Below are 25137 nucleotides of genomic sequence, written 5' to 3'. Positions count from 1 at the left end.
CCCTAAAAATCCTATAACGAGTCTTACATACATTTATAATCCCCTTAAAATATAATAAAAATTTCATGCAATCTCCAAATGCCTTTGCTCTGCTTCCCATAAGGAGTCCTATACCCCTATAGGCAGTAACGCTCTTCATTCTGCAAATTATTCTGTTAAGGAAGTTTCTTTGATTGAACTACTTTGTTGGATTTCACACCAAAAATGATGGTCTGAATGTTCTCCTTGAATAGCTCTTGTGTGCACTGGCATTGTGCCAGGCCTCTGGGTTTGTGGTGACCAGCCTCTAATCACACAGTTTAGCACTGAACAGTCTAATACTCCCAGGCTTAGGTGGGCACTGAAGGACTGTGCCTACATGCCAGGAAAATTAAACTGTAGAAAAAGGAGAGTGGCACATCTATAAGATTATTTTTCTTCTTTTACCCTTTTTATGTTTTGCACTTTTAACCAAATGGAGATCTAATCCTTCACTTCAGAGAAGCTCTTCCACTTTGCATAATATAATTACTACTATGAAAATAATTATTCATTGGAACAGAGAATGAGAATGTTAGGGCACTTGGACACCCAGATTACAATCCCTCTTCCAGTGAGTACATAATTATGCATAAAAAGCAACCTCAGGACCAATGCTTGTGGCACTCTTCAAGAAGGTAGAAATCAAATAAACCAAGAATTTGTTGCTGTGTTCCCTGGTAGGCCTTGTTTGTTTAAATTGCTACTCTTCTGAGTACAAATGGCTATCATTATAATGGGGGTCTACTGCAGGCCACTGGAAGACCGAGCAGATGAGTCCTTCTACAGACAGATAGGAGCAACTTCACTTTCACAAGCCCTGGTCCTCAGGTAGGATTTCAACCACCCCAGTATCTGTTGGAGGGACAACACAGCAGGACATAAGCAATCCAGGAGGTTCATGGAATGCATCGATGATAAATTCCTTCTCCAAGTGATAGGGTAGCCAATGAGGAGAGGTGCTATGCTGGACCTTGTTCTCATTAACAAGGAGGGGCTGGTGGGGAGTCTGAAGCTCAAGGGCAGCAAGGAGAGTGCACAGCAAGCTCACTACCCTGGACTTCAGGAGAGCAGACTTTGGCCCCTTCAGGGATCTGCTTGGTAGAGTACCACGGGATAAAGCCTTGGAAGGAAGAGAAATCTAAGAAAGCTGGTTAATATTCAAGGATCACCTCCTCCAGGCTGAGGAGTGATGCATCCTAACAAAGAAGAAGTCAGGTAAGAATGCCAGGAGGCCTGCATGGATAAACAAGAAGCTCCTGGACAAACTCAAACACAAAAAGGAAGCCTACAGAGGGTGGAAGCAAGGACAGGTAGTCTGGGAGGAAGACACATAAATTGTTTGAGCAGCCAGGGAACAGGTTAGGAAAGCCAAAGCCCTGATAGAATTAAATCTGGCCAGGTACGTCAAGGACAACAAGAAAAGCTTTTGTAGGTATGTCAGTGATAAAAGGAAGACAAGGGAAAACATGGGCGCTCTCCAGACAGAAATGGAAGACCTGGTTATCTGGGACATGGAGAAGGCTGAGGTACTCAATGACATTTTTGTCTCAGTCTTCACTGGCAAGGGCTGCAACCATACTTTCCCAGTCACAGAATTCACAGGAAGGGACTGGGAGAATGAAGAACCACCCACTGTAGAAGAAGATCAGGTTCAAGAACATCTAAGAAATCTGAAGATGCACAAGTCCATGAGACCTGATGAGATGCATCTGTGGGTCCTAAGGGAACCATTGGATGAAGTGTCTAAGCCACTATCCATTGTATTTGAGAAGTTGTGGCAGTCCAGTGAAGTTCCTGTTGACTTTAAAAGGGGAAACATAACCCCCATTTTTAAAAAGGGAAAAAAGGAAGACCTGGGGAACTGTAGGCCAGCTAGTCACACCTCTGTGCCTGGTAAGATCATGGAGCAGATCCTCCTGGAAATGATGCTAGGGCATATAGAAAATAAGGAGGTGATTCATGACAGTCAACATGGCTTCACTAAGGGCAAATTGTGCCTGAACAAATTTGGTGGCCTTCTACGATGAGGTTACAGCATTGATGGATAAAGGAAGAGCAAGTGAGGTCATCTACCTGGACCTGTGCAAACAATTTACACTGTTCCGCATAGCGTTCTTGTCTCTAAATTGGAGAGACGTGGTTTTGACAGATTGACCACTTCTTGGATAAGGAATTGGCTCTATAGTTGCACTCAAAGAGTTGAGGTCAATGGCTCAATGTCTGAATGGAGAGGAGTAATGAGTGGTGTTCCTCAGAGGTCAGTACTGGGACCGGTGCTGTTTAATGTCTTTGTTGGAGACATGGACAGTGGGACTGAGTGCACCCTCAGCAAGTTCATCAATGACACCAAGCTGTGTGGTGCAGTCAACACACTGAAGGAAAGAGATGACATCCAGAGGGACCTTGGCTGGCTTGATAGATGGGCATGTGTTAACCTCATGGAATTCAACAAGGCCAAGTGCAAGGTCCTGCACATGGGTCAGGGCAATCCCAAGCAAAAATACAGGCTGGGTGATGAGTGGATTGAGAGCAGCCCTGCGGAGAAGGACTTGAGGGTGCTGGTTGACAAGAAGGTTAACATTGCATGCAATATCCACTTGCAGCTCAGAAAACGAACTGCATCTTGGACTGCATGAAGAGAAGCGTGACCAGTAGGTTGAGGGAGATGATTGTCCCTCTCTACTCCACTCTCGTGAATACTGTGTCCTGCTCTGAGGCCCTCAACATAAGAAGGACATGGACCTGTTGGAGTGAGTCCAGAGGAGGCCACAAAGATGATCAAGGGGCAGGAGCACCTCCCCTATGAAGACAGGCTGGGAGAGTTGGGGTTGTTCAGCCTGGAGAAGAGAAGGCCTTGGGAGACCTTATAGCAGCCTTCCAGTACTTAAAGGGGGCTACAGAAAAGATGGGGAGAGGCTCTTTATCAGGAAGTGTAGTGATAGGACAAGGGGTAATGGCTTTAAACTGAAAGAGGGTAGATTTAGATTACATATTAGGAACAAATTCTTTACTGTGAGGATGGTGAGACACTGGAACAGTTTGCCCGAAGAAGTTGTGGATGTCTCCTCCCTGGAAGTGTTCAAGGCCTTGTTGGATGGGTCTTTGGGCAACCTGGTCTAGTGGAAGGTGTCCCTGCTCATGGCAGGGAGGTTGGAAATAGATAATCTTTAAGGTCCCTTCTAATCCAAACCATTTTATGATTCTATGATTTTGCGATCTGTTGTGCAAGATGAGGTGTGAGTCACTGATATTTCTTTCTTGTGTGCTGACTGGGATAAATTTAGTTTGTGAATTCTACTAGAGTTTTCAGAATAGCTCTTTGGGCTATCAGTAATTAGTGGATCAGAGCATAACCAAGAAGTATAGATACCAACAGAGTCTTTAGTTTTCTTAAATGTACTACTGAATGTTTGGGGGTAGACAGAGGGTAGTCTTTAAGATCTCCCACCCCATAAAATCCTAGAATCAGCTCATCATGTGGCTCCACTGAGCGAGGCCCACCATTTTAATTTTCTGGTGGGACTATGGGCACACAAAGCTGTTGAAAGTGTAGTAAATAGCATTAATGAATCAACAAAAATTGTAACATTAAGTAAAATTCTGTCCAAAAAAGCAGCTATTTTTATATCAGTGTCATAGTGACACCCAGCCATACCCATGCAGAAATTATTACAATATAAAATAAAGACAGCTGAGATACCTTTAAACATCTTGCTTTGGTTTCAGCAGGTGTCTAAATGCTTTAGACAGCTCCTCATAAAGTCTTGCCCTATGGAGCATTAAATATGAAATGCTGTGCAGAAAGTCTTTATCTTCCACGTAAATTGAATTATCTCTGTTTCTACTTGAAGTTACTGTAGCACACATATGCCACATATGCACTCTTTTTTTTTTTTTTTTTTTCACTTGATCAAACGATGTCTGATCAATTCAAAACTCAGCACAGATCAAGGGAAGCAGCATGGCTAAAAATATCACAAGTCCCGAAAACACATACTTTTGACTCTGCAAGGTGTGCCTTCAAAGTCCATCTGGTGAATCAACTCTGTCTTAAGGTTACTGAACTCTGTTAGCTCTATTTCTTAGTATTAACTGAAAGTAAAAAGTGCACAAAATCAAGTTGCTAAGAATTGGACTTAATGGGTTCAAGGTTTCACCCATAGGTTCCTGTTGCTGACAGAAGTGGGTAAGATTTTCAACAGCAACTGCTGAGCTCAAATGTTGGTGTGACTGTTTAATGATGCTTATTCTTTATAGAAAGCACTGGTGACTTTATTTCTAATGATCTGGCTTCTTTAAGAGATGATGTGATAGCAACATTTTTTCCTTACTTATTTTCTTTTCTATTAGTAGCATTTCCTTGAGGAAGTAAAGTTGCCATAGTTTTTGCTGTTTGATCTGCACAGCTGTAATGAGATGTGTGAACTACTAGCTATGTCTATCAGATGTTTGGATCTCTCTTCTAATATCAGCTAATGGCCAGATAGTACCATTGATTACTAAGCAGAGTTGCCCATTGATTTCACTAGACTGTCTGCTGGAAAATCAATAAAATAATGTGGCCCAAATTTCACTGCAAAAATTCTACAGCTCATTTTATTTGGAATATAACTGACGGTGTAGGGCAAACTACACATCAGGGTTTTTTTATGTGCCTGGTCATTGTGAACTGACTAAATGTGAAGGCCATTAGCATTCAAGTATGGAAAATAATATAACACATGGGGGGGTCTAATTTGTTTTCTTCTTCTTACTTTTGTTGTCAGTTACACTGGTGTAAAGTGGGTATAAAATGCTACTATTCTGGTCTGGGTTTTTTTTTTCATTGTTACTAGTATGAATGACTTGGGAATGTGTCAACCAAGGGTTAACAGAGAAATTCTGTTTGAAGTTTCATGCTTTTTCCATGATAGTTTTGTAAAGGAGACAACATGTAATCTGTAATGTATTCTATCTGTATCATTCCTGTTACTCTTTAATAGTGATGATCCCAAAGATCAGCTCCAAAGTGTCTGCCTTTTGTTATGTGATCTTGGTGTTATTCAACACCTGAAGAGGAAGGATGGTCCAACATTGAGGGTATTGGCCCTCTAATTTCTATAGCCAAAGTTCAGTTCCCTATTTTTGTGCAATTTGTGCAATGCCATTAAAGCCATACAAAGCAATATCCCACAGAAGTGTTAGGCTAGCTCTACCTGAGCTGGTGTTTTTAGGCTGGCAGAAATGCGAATTTGAACCCTGGAAGTTTCATGACATTTTTATAGGCCATGTATATTAATTACCCATGGATCTTGCCATGATTGAATGTTACTGCACAGCCAAACACCATCTCAGAAGTCTGAGCTTCACTTTCCCATCTGTGAAATGGAATTAATAATACTTTGCTATCTCACAGTGGTACTGGGAGGAAAGTACATTTAAGACCGTGAGTTACCCATATACCAAGATAATAAGGGTGTTGGAAGTCCTTGGAATATGTAGTTATGTTAATTAGTTATGTTAATTTGATACAGCACTTTAATTCAACATAAAATACAGAAAGTCCTAAACCTTTCTATGCAGAGTTTAGTCTGGCTCTGCGATGTAATGAAGATATATAATTGCATTCTCCTCTTTTATTTTGCCAATGAATGAATGAGTCTTAGTGGTGGTGTTTTCAGGGCTTGAACTTCAAGCACCTGACAACAATTGCCAGCCTGCCCTAGCTTTTACAATCCAGACTTGAGCTCTATCCCAACTACTAGGGTTGGGATTTTTAAAAATCTTTTACTAAAATGATGCTATTTTCTTGCAACTAGAAGATGCTATGCCAATGTGGAGTAGAAGTCAACTGAGTAAGTCTTTTCTTTGTATCCCAATGATGCAAGGCAGAATTTAGTGGACTGAAGGCCTAGAGGCAAAATCTGGCAAACGGACTTTTGAATTGCCAAATGAAAAAAAAAAAGAAGGCAGAGTGTGATCTGCCTCCTTTAGACTGTGCTTTCCGGTCTTGCAGGTAGAAAGAACAAAAGGGTTTGAGAGACTGAGAGCAGGAAGGGAGATTCCCTGTTACCTGTCAGCATAGCACAGGAACACTGCAGATCAAACAGTCTGCTAGGAATTAAAACTGTGGAGTCATTCCTTTTTTTCAGACATGCTGAAGCACTGACTATGGATTATTTGTTTTGTTTTGTTTGACCCTAGCTTCTCATTGATTTATTTTTGTCTTACCAAAAACAGTTGGCAGAGCTGAGAAGTCAAATACAGTCTTCCAAGAGAAAATAGATTACGACAAAAGTAAAGATAAACAGAGGCAGGGAGAATAAAAAATCTTAGAGAGCAAGTGAGATGAGGTGATGACAGAAGGGAAGAGGTGTTTGGAGTAGAGAGAATGGTGCCAGAAATTGTATGTACACCTCCATTTTCCGTAGGAGAATTTCCACGTATTGCCAAGGGCTGAGGCTGAGCAGGGTAACTTCTTATCGTACTCAACAGAGTGAGGGAAGACAACCATTTAACCAACAGGACTTGGGCAGTCTGCAGACCACATCTGCAGACTACATCTTTTACACAGAATTTCAATCAGTTTTGAAAATTGCCCTTTGCTTTCACTCAAAAAGCAGTGAAAAGGGACTCAGCACTAAAGACACTATCACAACACATGATGAGTTTTGTTCATGACAGTAGGTAAATACCAAAGGTAATACACAGTTCCACACTTTGATGCTACTAATTAGTCAGTCAGTTATTGAAAAATTAGCCTCTAGCAAAATATTTGAAACGTCTGTATCAATGTTGGAGACTTCTTCAGATTCAACCTTAGACAATGAATAAGTTAACTTAGCCTGAGGCTCAAAAAAGCAACATATTTTCTTAATTTTATAGTCATTGCTGTATGATAATTACTTTGTACCCTCCTGAGTAAGATTTGTGATGCTTCCTTCTGGGTAGCCATATCTTGTCAGACTTCTATGTAAGGACAGGTGTCCATAAAGGCATGCTAATAGCATACCTGTCCTACTAGTATAATGCTTCTGATATTACTGGAAATGTTTTTCCACTTCATTGGGATGAAGGCAGGTGACCTCAGGGGTGTGTGATATCATTCTAAGCAGGCCACTCTGACTAAAGAGCTTTCCAGTCTACAGAAAGCACCTACATTATGTCTTTCAGACTGGAAACATTCCAATTTTTTTTAATCGTTAACTATTTTAAGGTTTCTCAAGAGAGATTGTCCCATTTTCCCAATGGCAAAAAGCAAGCATCACTGAATTGCCATCAGAAATGTCAATGAATTTGGTAAAACCTGGAAGAAAAAAGTCAAAGTGAAAACAAGAAAGTTTCCATTCAAAAATAGGTGTATCAGGGAGAGGTCCATAAGAAAGAAATTATGATTTCCTGTCAATAATAAGTGAAATTTCTTCATCATAGGGACCACTGACAATCAAGAATACTCCTTTTTATTTGTTGGGTAAGGTTCAGAAAGTGAATGATAACCAGCAAAGCTTTGTAGATAAATATGTATGACATTTACAGTGGTTGGTTCACCTTGTATTCCCTTGTATTAATTTTAAGGTCATATTTACTGTGTTGTTTTTTAAGATCTTTATATCCCTCTATCCCTCCTAACATGAAGACGTATTAGGCATAAAACATAAATCTATTGCTTACTTTATTATGACCTGGCCCCATAAAGGCAGAATTATATTTCTGGTTGTTCTAAATAGTGATAAAATCAAGCTTCTGAGCTAAGAACTTTCTTTTAAGACTGTCTTAGTTAAATGACATCATAAGTGAGGACACTTCTTATAGTAAAAAAGTCAATAGTCACTATAAAAGATGTCCTCTTTTTTCTCCTTATGGAAGGTCAACAAACTCACAGCCTTGGATTCAATACAAAAGATGGTATCAACCTGCAAACTATATGAACAGTGTTGGAAATATTCTGCGTGCTTCCTTTTCACCTTTCACTAAATCATTACAGGAGAAAGCTGCAAGCTCACAGATGTAGTTTTTTTCTGCTGCTGTCATGGTTATTTTCAAATACATTCTTAGATCATGATTCCTCGGGGAAGGTCCTTTCCTCATCTAACAGCTTTGCTGCTGTCCTTTTGATTTAGAGAGAAAAATCCCATGACTGATGTACAACTTTGATTTCCTACTAATTAAAATTGCAGTGTGGGAGCTCATCATTTCTCCTCCAATCCACCCTGCTGAGGTTCAAGGCTACCTTTGGAACGTTTCCACCCCCTGATGTGCTAAGATTGAAGAGAAGTCCTTGTTGCTGTTTACATAGTTCCCCTAAATTTACTAAATGCTTTCTGAATCTACAAGCAGGTGAGCTACTTTAAAGCATGAACTGTGGCTAAATAGAACACATATTTGTACTGTCTGGGTAATGGGTTAGTCTTATCACCTTTATATGGAAAGTGAGTGGTCTGACTTCTCTGTCTTTCAAGTCTTTTTTCTGTCTTTCAAAAAGAGAGTGTCATGGGAACTTCTAGTGCTACAAAGAATAATAGCAAATTTTCACTTATGTGTTGGTTTTGGAGAAGTGAACCATAACAGTTAGCTTTTCTACAACATTACTGTCGCTGAACTGAAATCACTCCCCATCCAAGTCACAGAAGCTTTTCCACTGACAAAGGCACCCACCTGTACTCCACAGATATAAGAACAGAGAGCAGTAAAACACTTCTACATAATTATTTGAGGGGCTTGAGACAAGATGAATTTTTTTTTTTTTTTTTTATAAAAAGGCAGTCCTAGAAATCCACTATTTTGCAAAATCTAGAATAAATCTTTTCTTCCTGTATCTTCCCCCAAAAGCTCTTGGCAGTTTCGCTTTTGCATTTCAGGCCAAAACTAAAATTGACATTAGCTTGGAAATGGGCTGCCAAATAGTATTTACCTCCCTGTCTTCCCTTTTCTGCCTCCCGAGGGTGACTGTCAGTGACCAGGAAGGCTGTAGGTCAAACATAAAGCCAAAGCATTTGATTCACACAATTTCTCTCCCGGACTGGGTACTAGAGAAGCAGGAGCTTGTGATGTTTACGAAGAAGTATTCTACTTGGACACTTACTCTGAATTTTCTACAATTTTCTGCAGACAAATAATAATTATTTAAAAAGCCATCCATCCAGGTTCCATCCATGTCTTCAAAATATTACTCCAATAGAAAATAATGAGAAAAATACTCTGGCACTCTTATTAGCATGATATATGAACCAATATTCATTGTTAAGCAGAGGACTGGAAGTTTACCTTAAAATAAAATACTGATTTGGAAGATTCACGTAATCCTGTCTGTGTTGTACATATACTTCTCTGCTTCACTGTGTGGAGTAGCCACATCACCATGCCTCAAGAAGGCACATAAAAGCACTGAAATTTATTAATCACTCATTTTCTCTAGTGTATCAGCACTGAGTTATTTAGCACAGTCACTTCTCTTATTTTGACACGTTTGGGAAAATTCACAGCGTCTAATTGGCTTTCAAACTCCCACTTCTACCTATGTGGCTTGTTAATCTGTCATTAGTACACACGGGATGTAAAAGAAAACATGTAGCATAGGAATATTGACTGGCTCAAGAGCTGCTAAAAGGTTTCATGTTGCACTCTAAGAACCTTTTTCATCTTGGTACTTTTCTTTGTATTTACAAAATACAAAATAAGTCTTTGAACCTTTAGCTTGGCTGCCATAAATATCACCCTACTGAAGCACCATGTTTGATAACATTTTTTCATTTATTACTGGGAAAAAACATCCATTTACCTGACTGCAACAACCATATTCCTGTCTTTTGCTGATGTGGTTGAGTGACATATTAAGGATGAGTTTGGGTACAAATCTGACTGCAGATCCTGAACCCATCTATGATGTACCCAGATTGCTGGATGCCTGTATGGGTCCAGACAGACACAAAGTTTTGTATTCTGATTAGAGTGCACCATCAGGGCAAAGACTCTAAAAATTTTGTTTTAATTTTAAATGTTCCTGTTCCTATTTTGTGAGCAGATTGGATTTCAATTTTTTTTTTTTTTTTTTTTTTTTTTTTAGTGATTCTGTTTCCCAGCTTTGTTGTGAACCATAAGAGGAATTTCTATGAAAGTCTGAGGTTTTTAAGTGTGTGCAGAATGCTCTTTCACTGCTGACACTATCAAATTTAGCACAAAACACAGAAGCAATGGACACATTTTTAAAGTCACAAAATTCTCTTGGGGATTGAATCTGGTGCTGCTTGTGACAAGTGGTTAGAGCTCCCCCACAGAGCTGGATTTTCCCCACAAGGCATTTCAGCTTCAACTCCCCATGGCCAAGACACACTGCTTGAAAAGACAAAGAGTTGAAGAAATACCTGTCCTGCTCTCCAGTATCTTGTTTCAGGCTGTTTACACATTTTACATTAGTCAGTTATTGGGTAAAAACACAGTTTAGGGACTGCTCATGTTTCCCATTCAAAGGGCAGTGATTTGATCAACAATCAGTAATGTTGGCCATTGTCTTGTATGACTCCTGTGGTGAAATATGTTGCATGAATTATCTTGCATGTTCTACGTGAAGTAGCAGTTTGTTATCAACAAAAGAGGCAGAAGAAGTCATCACAAGGGTCTTTAATGTGCTAGCTGGTGCATTTCCTGAAGTGAGTGATAGGAATTTGATCATCGTAAAATTAAAGAGATTACTGATTTAACTGTCTTGCTTCCTGGGTTTTTCATTCTTATGATATTGCTATGTAGATGATGGACAGCATCATCACCGTGGCTGAAATAACCAGAGACCTCATTGGCATTATGGTTCATCAGTCCTTATGTAAAGACTCACTGTCTGGAATGTCGGATGGGCAGAAGTGATTAATCTGCAGCCAGAAGTGTGGCACGTATGTTAAAGTCCTACTGAAACTCAGGTTCTTAAACTCCACAGAAAGTTAGACAAGATAGTCAGTGTTTCCTGCTGTGTAGCTCCAGAAAGTTTCCTGGGAAGATAAGTATCAAATGACTTCTGGATATGACCAATTTTCATGTAACTTTCATGGAAGAAGGAGATTTAAGATTTCAGACACCCTGAATTGCTCTTTGAAGACAAAGGCATCACTTCATTGGTTTCACAGGTATTGCATGAGTTCAGCTTGGGATCTCTGAGAGAGTCTGCCAGGACAACATGCCAGCCTGGTTAGGCATTGCTGTTCTGAAATTGAATGACCAAAGTTAGCAGTGAAGGACACAGAAGACAGCTGTTAACAGTTGTTAACAGAGATCTTCTGTACTCTGTTGGAAGTATAAATTGGATTTCTGCACACTTTGGGGCTCTTGGTAACATGTTTAGACCTTCGGGTGGAACAAACATAAATATCAGGCTCTTTCATTAAGTTTAGTACTCAGCATTTCTTATGGCCAGTGGTGGGTCCTCTTAGTGAGTTGAGCTGTCATAGCTCAGTAATCAAGGGCTCCAAAAGCAGGAATTGCAACATGTTAACTAGCGTTAATTTGAATATAATTAATTTCTAACAAAGCATCACATAATTCCTAGTTCTATAATTAATATCTAGACACTGTGGCTGCTTCAGTAAAAATTCCCATAAAATATCTTCTTGAGACACTAAAACAAAAAGAAGCAAAGTATTGTCTAAAATACTAAACTTTTAATTCTTGTGTGTGATATAGGAGACACAAAGATAAATCCACTCTACAGGTTACTAAACCTTCTTGGTCCATGTAGCTTACTGGAGGTTACTGACATACATAAAATTATCTTACTTTTTTATATTTGTATGAAAACATTTGGACAAGAGCAATAACTATCACAAATGATAAGACATTGTTCATATTTAAGTAAAAATAAACAATACAGCAATGTAATCAAGATCAAATTAGCTAATTAATAATTTAGCCTCAGTAACTGGGATGATGCTTAACCAAAATAAATAATCTTTATAAGTGCTAAAAAGAATGATCTTCATTTGATTATAAACCAAACAAAATGACTTTTCTCAAGTTAATTAGACATTTTACCTAAATGTTTTTAATTCTATTACTGAAGCTGTAGTCTTATTTAATGACTAAATTGCAGTTTAGAACCAATTATGATCCTTCTTTTTTAGGCTTTGTTTTTACCCAACAGCTATTCCTCTACTTCCATGAACCAAGATACAGGGTTTATAGGAGACAGTTCTCAATAAATATCCAAGTTTTCTTGTTTTTTATCAAAAGTTATAGATGGTCACTTCAAATATCTTCTACAGAATATATTTTGATTTGTACTTTAATGAAGCTGTTGGAATTAGGGAACATTTCTTTCATAACCCTTTCATTTATTTCATTCCCTGCAGTGACTCTTAAAAATGCAGTCACAGACCAAGGTACAAAGACATATTTTCACACCTTAAAATAAAAAGGCTAATGTGTCTCTCAGTTAGCAAGACAGAAAAACCTGGAAAATAAAATGTTGGGTATTTATGATGTTTTCAAAATGTTTTCAGCTGTTGCAGTTTCTCTGGACTTTGAACATAAGTTGTGATGCAAACAGAAAACAGTGGTTTTTTCTTTATGGGTCCCTTTCAGGGACTGGAAAAGACTAGTGAAATTCCAGCATGGAAGTAATATGTGTGATTCTTTTTTTAATTTTCTATTGTGGAGACTGGAGATTCTAGGTTACAGATTGTTGTCTTACCTAAAGAGGGGATCCTTCTTGGTCTTTGGTTTTACAGTAGACAGACATTGATTTAACCACTTTGTGATATCTTCTGCAAATGTATAAAGTCCTCCAAATTACATTAATTAGTGTTGTGTGTATTGATTGAGTCAGAATTAGTGAACAACATTTTAAAGAAGTTTTCTTTAAATCTACAGGGAGCAAAAATTTTTAAAATATCAGGTTGTATAAGAAAATTTTTTGAGGCTACTCAAAATAGTCCAATGCAGGTACAATATCTTAAGGTTAAATTGCCTCAGTAGTCTATGGAAATATAGAATAAACTAAACATTGTTTAGTGGGGGGAATGGGGATGGAACTTTGTGACAACCAGCTATTCTGCATTTACTCATGAAAAAATTAAAAAAAGGTTTAACTTACTGACAAATTTCTCCAGCTTCCTTTTTATTTAAAAATAAAAGATGTTCAGATGCAATCTGTAAAGCAAGCCAATTTTTTTTCTGAAGTCTTTTTTGTGTAACCACAAGCAACATTCCAGTTCCATTGTTATCCTTGTTGATATCAATAGAAAAGCAATTTTTCTTATTCTTGCCTTGTCAGTAAAGAGTCAGGTGGCCAACATACAGTGAAAGAGTTCCCCATCTGGAATCATAGTGTTGTTTTTTCTTGTTTATGAATAACAAATTTCTGGGATTGCCTACATAAATCCATATATATGCTCATAATTTGCATATACACTACAACAAACCAAAGAAATTCTTTGAAATTCTCTTATGAGAAGAGTCTATATCACTTCTTTTAAAATCTAGTTATTATAGTAGAGGAGGTAAGAATATAACAGCTTGTGAGAACAAACCTGCAGTGTTCAATTTTGTGAAGTTTATGATAAAGAACAAGAGGTTACAAGTGTGTTATTCAAAATGAGACATAAGTTTAATTACATATGGTTTAATTGAAACTGTGGAATACCAATATATTCAAAAAGATGTATTGGTTCAGCTAGATGATCAAAATGAAGACTGTCACATGTTGCCAATGGCCAAATTACTGTGGCATACAACATGGATGAAGTCATATATTACTTATGCTGACTTATGGATGTGAAATAAGAAAAGATGTTTATTAGCAAATATCCAAATAGCTGAGAGATGCATAATGGACAGCTTGTCATACTGACAGAGCCTAATGAGTTAATAGTTGAATAGGATAAAGATTATTATGAGAGGAGAACGCAGAGTGCATAAAACTATGCAATAACAAGAAAGATGACCACTATAACAACACATGGGCTTACACCATATATTGTCCATCTTCCACTTTGCAGAACAGATGCTGACAAAGCAGTTTATCCTTAAGAGAACAAGCCTTTGTTTGCTAATGTATTAGAGCTTGGTGTAGAAACAGTTATGAACTATGTTCTTTTCATCAGAGACAGTTTTCCTATTTCAAAGCATATAAATATAATTGAGTTACTGCAACTGAGTGAATTTAGATATCTCAGTTGAGCTGTAATTACTGACTGGCTGAGCACTTAGCCCACTACAAATACAATGTTGGACACTACCTTAAACCACTTTCATGGCATGAGGATGTACAAGTAGTTATTGCAGGAAGGTTAAAAGGTACTTCTGTAGGCTGCATATGCATGCAATTATCTTTCCATATTGTCAGTGTTGCCATGTATCATAAAGTTACCAAATATTTATTATTTTCCCAGAAAGTTTTAATCTTCTAGAGTTACTTGTTGCTTGCATAAGGATGTACTATGTTCTGCATAAGGGGAACAAGCAGAATTTAGCAGCAGTATTTTAAGATAACCTATTTTAAAGGATGAGGGAATGTTAAAAGCAAGTTTTAGGTATCATGTGGCACACAAAAAAAGTTTCGCATTTAGATGTAACTGCTTATATATCCGGTAACTATAGAAGGGGAAGACAAGCAAAAAGATCATCTCTTATTCTTGAAATGCCAAAAAAATCTTTAATGAAAAATATGTTGGCCACATCAGGCTACATCATATATAGATATCTTAATTGGATAGAAAGATTGAGCTTATGTTACAAGTATCTGAACTGAATAGGAAAGCTAAACGTCTTAGCTTTCTAGCTAAAAAGGCAAATTAAGCACCCTTGAGCTTTCTGCCTTTTAGAGGACTCTACTGAATTGTAATACCTCGTTTTTCTCAGATGAAATCAACTTTTCTGACTCTTACATTTGCATGTAAAATTCTTAATTCTCTCTCTTTTTTGTAGAGGACTTTCCAGAGGATATATTTAAGACACAAGTGACTGTAGTAGAGGTTATGGAATTAACTGTCAAAATGAAGAGCAACAACCTGCTAGAAGCAGGGAATGTTTATTTAGAGGTTACAAAGAATCACAGAGATGAAGTAGCTGAATTGCTAACACTGATTATTTAAACTTTAATTTAAAACTGCTTTACTGAGGACTGGGGAATGGCAAACATAACACCAGTTAAAAAAAAAATAAATCTGGAGTGCATTTGCAGAGTTGCTGGCCTGTAAACCTGGTGTCTACAGTGGGCAAATTAGGAAAAACTATTATCAAGACTGGAATTAGTGTACATGTAGATAGATGTACTTTACCTTGGAAAAGTAATCATGGCTTTTGCAAAGGGAACTATTGTCTTGAAAATTTACTGAAGATCTTTGAAAGGGTCAGCAGGCATATGGATAAATCTGATCTGATTGATATAATCTATTTGAATTTAGATATTATGCAGCCATGCATAAGAGAGAAAAAGGTCATAACTTGGATAAAGAATTGGTTACAGGACAAGCAACAGAGAGTGGGAGTAAATAGTCTATTCTGCCAGTGAAGGGAGGCCAACAGTTGAAATCCACAGGGAAATGTGCAGGGGATTGTTCTGCTTAATATGGTTATCAGTGACTTGTATAACGGGGTGAGCAGTGATGTAAGGAAGTTGGATGACAATACTAAATTATTCAGGGTAGCATACGATCTCACCACAAAAAATTGCAGAAGGGTTACACGAGATAAATGAAAAAGAAAAAAAAAAAGGCAGATGAAATTATGCGTAGCTAAATGCAAAATGATACGAAGAAAAGACAATCCTAGTTTCATATACAAATAATGTGCACTGAGATAACCATTGCCACTCAGCAGCAAGTTTTTGATGCTGAGAGATTTCCACTGAAATGTTAGCTAGTGCTCAGTAGCCATCTCAAAACAAATGTTAGGAATTATTAAGAAAGTAATAGAGAGCAAAACAGAGATTACTCTTCCACTATATAAAGTCATGGGTTCACCCATATCCTGGAATATTCTATGCGGTCCTGAGCCTCTCGTATCAAATGCATGAAGTAGAACTAGAAAAAGTGTAGAGAAAGGTGATAAGAATGATCAAAAGTTTGTAACAGCTTTCATGCAGGGAACCATTGTGTAAGCTAGGTGTAAGTTACACTTACAAGGGTGTAAGTGTAAGTTCTAGAGTCTTCTGTCTGGAAAAGAGATGACATGGTGGAAGGCTGTGCTAGAAATTTAAAAAAAAATGAGTGATATGAAGACAGTGGGTGGAAATTAAATTGTTCATAGTCTCTTCCAGTTGAAGAACAAGAGAGAGTCAAATGAAACTCACAGAACCCACCTCTTTTTTCTTCAAGAAAAGTGAAAGGCTATAGTTGCTTATACAAGACAGGAGACACAAGGAAGTTCTTGTTGAAGTTCATCTCGAATTCTAAAAATTTCCATGGACTCAAGGGGATACTAGACAAATTTATACAGCAGAAATCTATTGAGGTTTACCAAACACATAGGCCCCTCATCTGGCTCAGCAAATCTCTGAAATGGAAATAGCTGGAGAATAGGAGAATTATGAGAAATATGGATTGATACCATTCTAGTTTGTAGTTTGTCATCCAGTCTTGTGCCCATTGTTGGAATCAGGTTACTGGAGTACACCCCAGTTGGTCTGACATAATATAGATATTCTTACATTCATATATACCCTTTCAACCAAGTTTCCTTATCAGGATACCAATTGTCACATTCCAAAGCTGAATTTCAATGCATGTCAAAATGCAGGCACTGTGTTGGATGTAGGAGCTGGGACCTCTGCATGAATTGAAGAATAAACTAATATGATAACATCTATATATACCCAGTGTCATGCCCACTGAAGCTGGGTCAAGTGCGTACGGAGATGTAGAACATCTTTGTATTTCATTCCACACTTCTGTTCTCCTATTTATAAAAGCTTGCTATGGGCTTAAAAAAGGACAAACATGCAGTTGAAGACACAGTCTGCAGATGGAGGGAGGATGATCAGTGGTATGCAGCAAGAGTAAAACTATGTAGACACATATACAAAGAATTATCCATCTGCCTGTTTGGCTCCTGGTAAACCCCAAGCACTTGTGACTATATGTAGGCAGTTATGTTGAGCTGTGATGATGACAACTACATATGTGCTTTGGAGATCATGAATGTGAAACTTCACTGCAACTATGTTTTCCTGGGTTTTTGCATATTTAGACTCCTTTTCTCACCATTTAAACCCACTAAATAAAAATAAAAGCCCCTAAATATACATAGCTTAAAACATCCTTATATATGTATAAATATCTTAAGACATAAAATGAATGTGGTGATCTTGGTTTTTTTCTTGTTTTGCCTTTGTCATATTTCTGATGGTTAGTATGTACTTTTGGCAGACTAACATACATGGTACCTTCTGTCCATGACCAGTTTAAACTAAGTTACATTATCTAACCTGAATGTTATTCTGGAAGACATTCATGATTCATACTATTGTTATTAATCTTATATTTATTTATCAGAGATTATTATTAATCTCTGATATTGTCCTACTGTCTGTCCTAAAAAGTGCTCATATATCTATGTACTATGTATAAGGTAGCTTGTGGTAAAAGCTGTAAACAGGAGAATTACTGCAACATTAATTATTAAAGACTCTGAGAATAGTTTTGAAGTTAAAGAATGGGGTTTAAGACACATGTAGTAGGAGGTCTGTTGCTGGGTCTGCTACTGACATCATAGCTATGAAATTTATTATCTTTTTTCCATGTATGTACAACAACAACAACAATGAAATTTTCTAAACTAAAGCAATGTAAGAAACCCTAGTTACTAATTTTTTGCAAAGTAATTGGAAAATCTTGAGTGGAAGGACATGTTTTTAACAAATTTCTTGATGAATTATGTATATTTTCCTATCATAATTCATCCATATATTTTCAGCCAAAAGACTAAAACTAGGGAGGATCGTAAAAGTTGTAATTTGCAGCTAAAATTTTGGAATGTCATCATTGTAATAATTTTTGTTGTATGGAGCCAGTTCCTGCTAGTAAATTAATTGGGGACAAAGTGCACTATCCACACAGTGGGGTTATTTTAAGTACTTACAATGAGCAAATGCTTTCATTCTACCTAGAGGTGCAAGGAGACACTTAAAGGCAAAGAGGAGAAAGGACTCTGAAAAAGAAAGTGCCACTGACTTATCATTAAAGTGGGTTATAAGAGCTGTGTCTGAGTACCTACCTAAGACTATCCCTGAAGAAAGCTCAGAGGTTGTCTGTGGTTGAAGAGTTATGCAGCTGATACTTACAACAGCTATAACACACCAGGATAATTGAAATGTTTTCAGTTCTAATTTATTTTTAAAAATAGCCAGTGAATCAAGCACTAATGTAAAGAAAGAAGATTCCACTGAAGTTACCTGTACAGCAAGAACTTAGATGGTCAGGTGTCTAAGTATCTGTGACATTTTATGACCTTCAAATGGTAAAGTAGGGTTCCTGGGTTTTGGCTGATTTTTTTTTTTTTTTTTTTTCCCCCCCAACAAGAGACAAGTATTACCCAGAGAAGGATTAATGCTGGAGACACAGTAAAAAGGTGATAAGAAATCTCATGCCCTTAACATCTATAGTATTCTCTACTTGGTGGTCACACAGATCATTTTTAATGCCCATACTGTTACTGTAAACACAAGAAAGAAACTGTATGGAGCACAACACCCCCCCACCCCCCCACCCCCCCTATACATATGTGTAAATACATACATGCACATATATATTGCATTTATATATTTAGAACATCATCCAAAGCTCTCTGGTGTCACTGGAAAAAAATCCATACATATATTTATATGCGTGTATAGACATGTATATTTGTTTGCTAATTAACGCGTAACAGGTGTTGATAGAGAAGGAAAATCAAGAAAGCTTCGGAAAGTGAGAAGGAAAAGGATAAAGTTTATTCAACAATAACAACTAGAAATAAGATGGTTCAGTGGCTTTTGATTTAATACTTCTGGACAACTCCCCACTGGAAATCAAAAATTAGAAATCAGTGATATGTGCTTTGTTCATCTTCTCATCAGTGTGCTGAGCATGAAAATAGGATCTAATTTAATGAAAAAAACTGCTCACCCTATGAGCTGATTACATGATGTGCATGCAGAGTACTTATTCTTATATTAACATAAAGGACTGAATATGAAAACAATTAAAACCACATCTGTTACTGAACCTTGCCTTTTTTAGTGTTTTTTTTCTCTTTATGGATTTTTGTCTTGTATTTGAAATTTCATAGTTGCAGCACACATTTCCACTCAGTCCACAGCAGTAGATAACAGCTGACTGCAATTTTCCCTAGTTCTATCATTCCAATCCCAAAAGAGTGAGATCCACTAAAAAATGAGATTTTTGTGGGTTAATTTTTTAAAAGAAGCAGGAAAACAGATTAATTTTTTCTGATATGTCAGAAGCAATATATGGCAGAATGTATTCTGGGACTGTATTCTTTAGAAAATAAAACTTCTTTATAGGATAATAAAGACTAAGACTATTTAATGAGATAGATTGCTTAGTTGTCCATAAAGAAAGAACCAAGTGGCCTTGTGAAAGAAAATGTCTTACATCTTGTTAAATAGTTGATAATTTAGGATTAGCAAAAATTCTATCTGAAGAGACAGTCCACAAATAGGTGAAAATTCTGAATGGCATGACAACTGCATGGAAATAAAGGCTTTGTGTACCTGCCCGCTGCTCAGATAAGGACTCCCTGATCTGTCCTCATCAGTGATTCCCTTACATACTTTTCCCCTCACATGAAAACAGTAGATAAATAAAAATCTGAATAGTTTTTTTACATAATTCTGTTACATTTTTAGTGTCAGGGCCTTAAGTTATAATTTAAACTTCTGTGGGCAGCCTCAGAAGACCAATGACAAAGAAAAATGAGTAAAGAGGTATCCATAATCAGCCTTCTGACATGCTCTCATCATTACTTGGTCCTGCCTATTTTTTTTTGTCTCAGGTTTGCGTAATATAGATGAAGCTCAATCTGTTTATCTAATGTGCAGTACCTTTTTCCTATACTAATTGCAGAACATTTTATCTTCGAAAGCTCATCAATGTCATTTGAAAAAACGTGATGAATTCACCCTGCTAGGGATCTGTCCTATGGATCATATGGGAGACACATCTATCTATTTGCTGAAATTGCACACTACCAGGTTGACCCAACTCTAGTATATTTATTTGCAAATGATGCAATATTATAAATATGCAATGCAATATTGAGCCTTGGGTGCTTGAGATGGAGACTTTCTATGACTGGGTATTAAGCATGTGTGTATGTTTGTGTCTGCACTTATGTCCTGGCTATTTATATTTTGAGAAAATCTGTGTTTTAGACATGCAACAACTACATGTATAATATACAAACAATAAGAAGACCTCATACTTGCAGGTCTTCACTGTGTAGAAAAGATAGCTCAACTGGTTTAAAAATAGGCAGAAAAAAAAAAGCAGAAAAAAGGAAAGACTATTATAGCATGTGTGGGTAGACTGCTAACATCATAGAAAAGTCACTCCCCAATTTGATATGTTCATTGTCATGCTCTTTATATGACAAGTTCTCACATGGCCTTGGTGCTGTTCTGGAAAACACAACACTAATTAACAAAAAGCCCAAAACCAAAACTGAAACCCATAATGAAGCAAACTCTCCTTGGAATCTCTATAAGAAAAAAAAAAAAAAAAAGGGTGGGAGAAGAAGTGATATATCTTTCTTAGAATAAATCTCATCTTCATTAGTGAACCAAGAAATGCATGTACACTTTCTTCTCTGTTGCTTAGAAATAAAGAGCAGTGGTATAAAGATCTAGGGCCATTACAGACAACTTACAATAGCCTATTTACACCAGCCGAGGAACTGGCTCATAATGTTGTTTAAATATGATGACAGCCCAGAAAATTTTCTGATGAATGAGATGAATGAGACACCCAGTTGTGGAACCAAAATTCATTCTTGACCCACTATGGCTACTACATTTATATTATAAAGAAGGTCATGGTTGTTTTTATGTTGAATATGGTACCCTGAGGATTTAATTAAATGGGATTTAAAATTATGAATACTAAAGCCAGACAGGTCATATTGGATAATCCAGTTTTATTTTACAGTAATTGGTTACACAAGTTATTATTATATTATTTAGAACATCCTGATTCTCAGTGGAAGTCCTTGTGCATTTAATTAACCATGAGTACAAAATGACTTTAACAAACTGAAGCTATTAAGCCCTCCTTATATATTCTTTTCAAATGGAAATTGACAACAACATTTTCATTTGAATTCCTAGAATTCTGTAGTTTTTAAATGAAGAAGCAAGGTAAATAATGCTGGCTTAGTTACTGTTTTAGTTATTAGTTTTAATTACTAGTTTTAGGTGGATACTTCATATTTGATCTGAGGTTTTCATAACTTGATTGTCACATGCTCTGTCTTTATGGGTAGCTTGACCTCCACTTTGCTAAAGTTCACAGAACTCTCAATTTCTAATCACAAGAAATGCTGGCTACTGTTTTTGTGTTTTTGCTGAGGTCTACAGGTCTTGATGCATTTATTAAAAAAGATGAAAGACTGTGGTGATGGTAAATTTTAAATGACAAGAGGTTTAATCTTTACTTAACTGAAAGACAAGAAGACCAGTTTATTAGTGTGTACCTCAGAGTGATGGTCAAGCATGATGAAGTACTTGGTAACTTCTGGACCAGGCCGATCTTTTTTATTGCTTTTGTTAAGCTTTTTGAGATGCTGCTGACTACAGTTTTCCGTACCACTTCAGGGAAAACAGGATATTCAGACTGTAATATCAAGGCAGCCTTAACACACGGAGACCTGACTGAGAGTAGAGGATGGGTCAGTGACAAACCCATGGCAAGAGCTCCCTTCCCCACCAGTCTGTGATTCATATGGATATAGACAGCTGATAACAGTATCAGTAAGGAGTTTCTTTTTGGTCCTTTCTTTCACTAACTGCTGATTCAGCCTGTTTGGCTATGAAAATGGATTTATCTGTGTTATCATCAAGAACATGCTACAGTGGAAGAGCTCTCTGGCACATCATAATGTGCAATATTAAACCGTGTTTACTCACATGTTCATTCTGGGCAATTGTGAAATATAAGTATAGTCAAACCTTAATTCATTAGGGACCATAAAAGACAGACTGCTATTTGTACTGTTTGGTTAATTGTTCTATACGACTGAGCAATAGATGAGAATTTACTGGAGTCTTTTGATATTCAGTGTTGCTGTGTCACAGTACATTGAGAATAATGAATAGGACATCCACTTTGGAGTGAAGAACATTAGCTTTCTTACCCAGGAAACAGGGAAGCCAGCTGGAGAGGAGAAAATTGCCAGGTAGATTGTCGACATAAAGGCAAAGGTAACATGCTGATAATAACCAGGGGAAATATGAAGATAATAACGGAGGATGATAACAACCCAGCTGAGGAGAAGAGGGGGGTCTGGAAGATCAAGCGATCCCAAGCTGTGCACAGCTATTATGCAGATGAAGGGGCACCTCTGCTCGTGTAGAAAGGAGCTGGTTTATTTCTCATGTAGCAGAATGTGTTCATTCCAGCCTTGTACTCAATAAGATCAGGTCTTTCTTTCTTCCTATTATCAGGAGTATGTATTTCTTGACAGATTTCCACACCGCTGCCTTGTTATTGTGGATGTATCATTATTTATCCCACTTTGTCCTCCCTCCCCCTTCCCCTTGGCTGTGGGGCTCTGCAAGTTGCAGGCAACTGTCATGTCAGGTATATGTGAATCTGTCAGATGCACAATGAGGAAAGATGGAATGATCACTTCTTGCTGCCGTGTTTGTTCTGTTTTCTGTCTTCAGCAGGCCTGTTCGCAGGGAGACACTTTCCAGAGCGCTTCCCATCAAAGATCCCAGGAGGAGCGAGGGTAGCTGTGGTAGCCGTACTGTTGCCCAGCAATGACAGAAACCTTGGATAATCTCCCTGCCTCCAGCAGATCATCCTGGAGTACCTTTCCTCTGTAACGCACCTACTCCTCGCTGCCTGTCCCAGCTCGTTGTAACCATCTGCCATCACTGGCAGGTGAGGAGCGAGGAAGAGGAGCCAAGGAGGGGGAGAAGAGGAAGGTCAGGGTAGGGAGACAGCAGGGAAGAGTGAGCTCCCAGCAGTGAGAAGATGAGGGGGAGCATTTTGTCCTGCCCTGGGAAACATCTTGCTTTTAACAAGTATTGTTTTCTATTTTTCTAATTCTCCAGCAGTGGTTGTCTGTTTCTTTTCCAAGCCATAGTAATTTACTTAAGAACAGTTTTGAAACAGGAAATTTCTCAAACTGTATTTCTTCTTCATCTTCTCTTTTTTTCTGCTTCTACTTCTTTTCTTCTACTCCTCGTCTTTTTTTTTTTTTTTTTTTTTAATAATTACCTCACTGGGACTAGGATTTGCACTCAAGATATTTTCTGGGCTAGGCTTAGATCAGTGTCCTATCTCAAATTTGAGTGACTCATAACCTTTTGTGATTTAATAAAGCTTGCTTATGGAGAGGGAAAAAAAAATTTTTTTTGAAATGTGATAAGTCATTAGGCATTATACTGTATATTTATGAAGGTGACTCACACAATATTTTGAATCTCAGAAACAGCAAATGTATCATAGGATGCAGAAGCTGGAATAATGTAACAAGTGCTTTTATTAATTATTGCACTAAAAACCTGATGTCAGACCAGTGTCTTGCTTACACATGCACTAGAAAACTCTGCTTTTGCCAGCAACTATTCTTTTTTTTTATTTTTTTTTTCCAAACTGTAAAACAGAGTCCTTCTCCCAGACAAAATTTGTGTTGGAGAAAGGATACAAGTGTTTTCTCAGAACAATTTTCCATTGTTGGTTACTCACTAGTGGAGTATAGGAATGATGGTGAACTGTCATAGCTAGCCAAAGATTTTCATTACCATGTTCTTACTAGAAGTCTGGGGAAAATTTGGGTCATTGACTTTGTAATCATAACTCTGTCTCCTCTCACACAACTCCTACATGTCAGAAAGGAAGGTTCAGGAGGGGTAAGCTCTGCTTGGAACCCCTGATGTACTGAGAAAGATAAACAGAACAGCAGCAACATGGGAATGGTCACAGAGCACAGACACTAAATATTTTAGAGCTGAATTCTTGCTTACTGCATTTTCTTTCCCCTTCTAATAGCTTAACCACAGAAATTAAGTGTATGCAACAATTTTCTGATTACTACAACAGATCCTTTAGCTCAGGTAATGCAAGTACTTAATATTTAATGCATAGTTCTGTTCATGGCTCTTCCTACCAACCCATGTTATTTATATAATCTGTTTATAGAAATTCTGTCAGCACCATACATTTCTGTCATGTTAATCTCTAATAGTGAGAGCTTATTAACTTGTGTTTTATTAGATTCTGTGCCTTTACAACCAAGTCATTAGACACAACCATTAGCCTAGTCTCCTTTCATTTCTGTCTTAAGATCCATCTTCACCATGATACCCATGCATAATGAGAGTGCTTAAGTAGACAGGCTGCAAATGATTCATTTGTATCTCTTGTCCACTTGTTTTATGGAATTAAAAAAAAAAAATCTTTAAAGCTTCCAGCTGAATGCTCAGCCAATAGTTTTCACAATCTTGTGTTCCAATTAGTTGCCCTCAGGTTCAGCATCCTTCTTCCACACAGCTTTCTGCAAGCCCTGATGTGCGTTGCTGTTGTCTTGATTGTAGTGATTTTGAGGCGACGAATGTTTCCTGTTTATGTTCATACAATAGTCAGCACAGTGAGAGCTCTGAACTAATTGGGGACTCTGGTTGTTACTTGCTTACTACTAATATACATTATGTATACATCCAAAGATTTTGGAGAGGTTAGTGAGGAGATTCTGCTTTTGCATTGCTGCTTATTTTTGCCACTACTGCATAGAAATTTTATATTACCCTCATTAATAGGCAAACACAATGCTCTGTTCGGGTTTAAGATGTGACAAGTAGCTACTTTTAGAGAAGTCCATATCCAGACACAGATAGTTCAGATTTTGTTTAGAAAAGGTGACACAAGTGGAGTATACATTTTTTTTTTTTATTCTGTTTTTTTCTTCATTTTTACCTTTAAATGAAAGAATTTA

Source organism: Strix uralensis, chromosome 5, assembly GCF_047716275.1.
Source record: "Strix uralensis isolate ZFMK-TIS-50842 chromosome 5, bStrUra1, whole genome shotgun sequence".
Classification (NCBI taxonomy): Eukaryota; Metazoa; Chordata; class Aves; order Strigiformes; family Strigidae; genus Strix; species Strix uralensis.
Note: the sequence above shows the minus strand (reverse complement) of the source record.